The 6,000-nt window shown below is 35.1% G+C and overlaps 1 protein-coding gene across 3 annotated transcripts in view; it reads right to left on the minus strand.

Annotated features, from left to right (window-relative positions):
• LOC100557981 (uncharacterized) overlaps positions 1–5,553 on the minus strand; it is a 31,489-nt gene extending 25,936 nt beyond the window's left edge. Inside the window, exon 1 of one of the 3 annotated variants that reach the window (XM_062981491.1) lies at positions 5,426–5,553. The gene's annotated coding sequence lies outside the window, so the exon portion shown is untranslated. Of the gene's footprint in view, positions 1–4,928; positions 5,384–5,425 lie in introns of those variants that run through there. The other 2 variants (XM_062981489.1, XM_062981490.1) reach the window with 2 other exon arrangements.
• Between the last annotated feature and the right edge of the window lie 447 nt (positions 5,554–6,000).

Below are 6,000 nucleotides of genomic sequence, written 5' to 3' on the forward strand. Positions count from 1 at the left end.
TGGATAATATTTTCTTATTATCCAATAATATTTTTTCTTGCTAAGAAAAAAAATAGCAAAATTGTCTCCCGTAATCTTCATTTTCTCAAATTATCCAGCTAGTCCTGAAAATCATCCCAATTTGTTCTTTTCATTATCTTGCCTGTATTTTTCTTCAACAAAAAGGTCAATTTGTCCATGTCCTTTATTTCTCTGATCTTCTCCACCCACTCCTCAATTGGTGGGGCTGATTGCTGTTTCCATTCTCTAGCGAAAACAATTCTAGCGGAAGTCGTAATATAAGTAAAAAGTTTATCTTCTTGTTCCGTCAATTGTAAGTCTAAATCTGTAAATCCTAATAGATAATACTCTGGTTTTCTTATAAATGTTCTTTTTAAAATCTTTTGTGATTCTTCATGAATCTTGATCCAAAACTTTGTTGCTTCTTTGCAAGTCCACCACATGTGATAGAAGGAGCCAACTTGTTCTTTACATTTCCAGCACTTATCAGAAACTGTATTATACATTTTGGCTAAGTGTTTCGGTGTAGTATACCATCTGTGGAACATTTTTATCCAATTCTCTTTCAAATCCATTGCATATGTATATTTTAATTTTTTGTTCCACATTTGTTCCCATTCTTTCATTTGAACTGGTCTTCTTAAATTTTGGGCCCATTTTATCATACAATTTTTAACCTGTTCCATTTCAGTCCACCAGGTAAGTAATATATTATAAATAGTTGATATTACTTTCTTTTCTAATTTTAAAATCCTATCCCAAGTCACCTCTTCCCAACTAAAACCTAATTTTTTATCTTGATTATAATGATCTTTGATTTGCATATTATAACCAAGTAATATTAGGGAATTTTTGTTTTAGTTCCTCATATGTTTTAATATTATTTGTACTTTTATTTAACAAATCTCTATAGGTTGGCCATTTTCTCCATCCTAAAAGTTTTCTTTGGTGCGCTTCCATAGGGGAGATCCATAAAGGTGTTTTAGAATAAAGTCGTTTTTTATATTTTTGCCAAATTCTTAATAGGGATGCTCTCACAAAATGATTGCCATTTCCCTCCCCCCTTTTTTTCTCTTTCATACCATAAATAGGCATGCCATCCTACTCTTAAGTCATTCCCTTCTATATTTAAAAAGTCTTCTTTATTCAATAATATCCAATCTTTTATCCATGTCATAGCACATGCATCGTGGTATGCATTAAAGTCTGGGAGGCCCAAACCCCTTCTATTTTATTTAACAATCAAATTATCATATTTTATTCTTGGTCTTCCTCCGGCCCATATAAATTTTAGAATTTCTTTTCTCCATTTTATAAAAAGTGATTGACTTCTAATTATCGGGAGGTTTTGAAAAAGAAACATCAATTTTGGTAGTATATTCATCTTAACTAATGATATGCGGCCTAATAATGACAACTTCAAATAAGTCAATTTTTGTAAATCCTTTTGTATTTTTTTCCAGGTTTCTTCATAATTATTCTTTAACAATTGTCCATTTTTAGTCGTTATCCATACTCCTAAATACTTAAATTTCTTAACTATTTCCAGGCCTGTTTGTTCTTTAATTATGTCCTGTTTTTTCTTCTCTATATTCTTCATTAGTAATTTCGTTTTTAACTTATTAACTTTAAATCCTGCAACTGCTCCATATTTTTATTTTCTGCATCCATCTTATTATATTTTTACTTGGGTCTTCCATTATCCCAAGTACATCGTCTGCAAAGGCTCTTATCTTATATTCATATTTACCAACTTTAGATCCCTTAATCGTTTGATCTTCTCTTATTGCTTTCATTAATGGCTCTAATGACATTATAAATATCAATGGTGACAAGGGACATCCTTGTCTAGTTCCCTCAAGTATGTCAAACTCCTCTGTCATCTGTCCATTAATTCTTCGTTTAGCCTTTTGTAAATCATGTATCGCTTTTATTGCATTGGTAAATTTTTCTCCCATATCCAATTCTTGTATTAATATCTTTAAAATTTCCCAATTTAAATTATCAAATGCCTTTTCCGTGTCCAAAGCCAGTATGGCAAATTCTTTCTGATGGTTCAGTTCATAATATTCTATTAAATCTAATACTAGCCTTATGTTATCCTTCATAAATCTATTTGGTAAAAATCCTGTTTGATCTTCTTCAATCCATCTTCTTAAAAAAATTCTTAACTCTTTCAGCCAGGATATTCGCCAGAATCTTATAATCAGTATTAAGGAATGAAATTGGTCTATAATTTTTAATCTCCGTTTCACATGTTCCATCTTTATGAATCAAAACTATTTCTGCCTTTGTCCATGTTTCTGGAATTTTCTGTTTTGTCATCACTTCATTTAGTACCTTTTTAAATAAAGGTGTTAATTCTTGTTTAAATATTTTGTAAAACCCAGCCGTATATCCATCTGGGCCAGGAGCTTTACCTGAGTCCATTTTTTGAATCGCTTTTTCTATTTCCTCCTCAGATATATCTTTATTTAATTGTTCCCTTGTTCCATCGTCCACTTTCTGAAATCTAAATTTATTTATATAGGTCGTTATGTCTTCTTTACTTAGGCTATCTTTTGAATACAATTTTTTATAATATTTCCTAAATTCCTCCATTATCTCTTTGGCTGTTGAGATGAGTTTGTCTCCCACTTTAATCTTCGTAATTTGTCTTGATTGTTGTTTTTTTCGAACTTGTCTGGCTAACCATTTTCCAGGTTTATTTGCATTTTCAAATGTCTGTTGTTTCAGAAATTTAATTTGGTTAGCTTGAAATTCCAATTCAAGATGATTCTTTTCCTGTTTTAAAATTTTCAGTTTCCTTTCTAATTCTTCTGGTGAGATACATCTTGCCTTCTTATTTACGTTTCCATTTCCAGGTGTCAATTGTTTCTTCTCTCCTTTTTCACCCTTCTCACTTTTTTCTCCCTTCTCTCCTTTCTTGACTTCTCGCATCAACTCTTCGTAAAAGGCTTTAGCTTTCTGTTCTGTCGTTAACCAATATCGCTCATCATTAAAAGTCAACATTATTCCCTCATGTCTTTCCCACCTGTATCTAATCCCTCTCTTTTTCAATTCGTCTGTAAGGAAATAATACTTTCTTCTATTAAGTGCCATCTGTGGATATTCTTTAAGTACTGGAATTTTCACTCCTTTATAATATAGCGGGTCTTTATTGGTCTTCCACAATATCTCATCCCTTATTTTCTTCTTTGTAAATTGGACTATCACGTCTCTTGGTGTTTTATGTTTCCTCGAATAAAATGAGGAATTTCGATATGTTTGATCTAGCTCATCCTCTTCCACTTCTAAACTTGCAGCTAAGAGTGTTATAACTATTGGTCTTATATCTTCCTTCGAGTCTTCTTGGATATTTCTTAGCCTCAAATGGTAGTCCATTTGTTTCTGTAGTAGTTTTTCTTGTTCTAATTCCATTTTTTCGTTTTGCTTCTCCAGGCTCTTAATTTTCTTTAAAATTACCGCCCGTATCTCATCTGTTTTAATTTTACCCGCTTTCAAAACCTCCACCTCGTCTGCCAAGTGATTCATTTCTTTTTTCAACTCTCCGAACTCTTCCTTCATTTCTTTTTTCATATCTTTAAGATCGTTATCAATCTTCTTATAATATTCTTCTTGTTTATCCATCATATCTTTCTTAGTAGTGTCTTGTTTTTCGGAGAGTTTCTTAATTTCTTTCAAAAGATTTTCCATGTTCACTCCTGTATCTAAAGAGCCTCTTCTCCCTTGGATGCGTAATTCCTTTTCCTTTTCTTTATCTACTTTCCCCTTTGTTGACATTTAAAAACAGTCAATTTAACTTCACAATTTATATCTTGTAATATGCTTTATGAATTGCAGCCAATATTTTTATAATATTATTTATGCTTAAATAAATCTCAATTCATTTAATGATTATTATTAATTATTATAATTATTATTGGTGAATCAATTTGAAATGGCTAAATAATTTATTAAAAATATTATTCCCAATTTATTAAAAATATTGATTTAAATATAAATTACTTAGTTGCCCTCAATCATTAATTGAATAATTAATTCCTGTTTCTGTCTCCAAGGAGACTTCAACTAAATTTTAATAAAAATTGAATATTTTTCATTTTCTTTTTATTCGTCTGCTTCTCGTCCTGGTCCTTTTGCACGTCTACTTCTCGTCCTTGTCTGCTGCCCGTCTGCTTCTCCTCCTTGCCCAATAATCGTCTGCTTCTCTTCCTTGTCCAATACTCATTTGCTTCTCATCCTCAACCTTACTCCTCCTGAAATCCAGCAGCTTCACACATCAATTTAGTCTATTTCTTATCTTTGTCCTGTAGATATTTTCTGTGCCGTTATTTCTCTATAGTTTCTTAATATTCATTCTCTTCCTGCTTCCTTGTTTTCCCCTTCTGCCCTGACTGTTTCTGCTTTTTACATCACTTCCGCCCTTGCCTTCTTCTCTGTTCTCTAACACTCTTTAAACTACCATTCCCACCATGCACTGCTCTCTTCTTCCTGTGTTTGTCTACTGCTGCCTTCTGTTTCGTCAGTTCCTTTCTTGTCTTTTACTTCAATTGTTTATAAAGAAGGCCAGTGTAGACTAAACAAAAATGGTGCCAAGGTCGTCTTTTGCTTATCAAGTAAGTTATTTTTAAAGTTTCTTTTGCAAACTCAGATTTTAAATAATAGTGCAGGAGGGTGGTCTATTATTTTTAGCAAATTGCAAGGGCTCCAGTCTAGTATAATTAATTATATTCGCTTTTTATACTTTAATAATTTACAATAGATTAGTCTTTAATGTCTGTAAAATCCTAAACCCCCATATATAAGCTTCTAATTTCTTATTTGGATTTCTCTTCTTTACTATCTTCTTCTCTGTTCCAAATGATTGTTTAATAAAGTCCTTCCTCCACAGTCCCGGGGTGGTTCCCTCTCCCCCTTTCTTTTACCTTGAAGATGGAATTTCTTCTTTCCGGATTGCAGTCCCCTTATCTCCAAAAAAAAAGGAGAGTTCTTCTTTCCAATTCTTATTAAAAATGGGGTGGAGGCGGTTGGACGAGCTCAGACGAGCTCGATCCTGTGGAGCAGCCCGCTCCCCTTTTGGCAGCTTTGAACCCTCTTGGACTCCCCCTTTGAGGGAGGGAATCTCTTGGGGTCTTCAAAGTGCCTAGGGGATTTGCGATCACCTTCGCCTTCAATCCGGCTGAAGGTGGGGAACTAAAGCTCAACCTTGCCACTACAACACAGGTCCTCCCTGAGAGAGCTCTCTCTCAGCGAGGCATCCCCGTCACCATTCCCACCGGGGAGTTGAAGTCTCAAACAGTTGGAAGACCAACAGTTGGGCACCACAGCTTTGGATGCAGAAGGCTAACTCAGAAGGTGCAGAGAAGAGCCATTCCCCCAATCATCACTACATTTCATTAAGAAACCACAGACAGTCAGTCACCTTTTCTTCTCCACAGTCGTGTTTCTTCCCCTGGTGTCTCTTCCTTCAGGAGCTTCAACCCCCTTTCTTTGTGAGGTATTCCAGAGCCATTGTCATTCACCTTATCCTTCTCTGTGATTGGCTGTGCTGGGCAGCCAATCAGGACGCATCTCTGTTATAGAGCAATTTAAAGCAGCATAAGATAGTGAGATCCAAGCTGTGGGTTAGGCCTGGTGAGAGTAGAAGCTAATAATTTCCAGAATATAACTCACCAAGTTGAAGCAGAAAGCCACCGAGGAAATGTATTTAATTTCAGCTGAAAGTGATGCCAGCCTGCGATAGTTTGCCAAAAATAGACTGAGATCCATAACATAGCAAAGCATGCACTTTTATATAGTTTTCAAAATTCCCACTGCCTCTGGCTGGACCCAGCTTTGCTGTGGTTGGCAGGGGCTCCCTGGAGAGGTGGGAGCTTGACACACCTTGGCCAATGAGAGAGCACTGCCTGCCTTGGAAAGAGGGGCTGGCAGGTCTCTGTACAATACAATGGAGAAGGCGATGGCTGATGATGGGATTAAGTATCCTGCTGTGTGGGG

The sequence above is a fragment of the Anolis carolinensis genome, chromosome 5 (genome assembly GCF_035594765.1).
Source record: "Anolis carolinensis isolate JA03-04 chromosome 5, rAnoCar3.1.pri, whole genome shotgun sequence".
NCBI classification, from domain to species: Eukaryota; Metazoa; Chordata; class Lepidosauria; order Squamata; family Dactyloidae; genus Anolis; species Anolis carolinensis.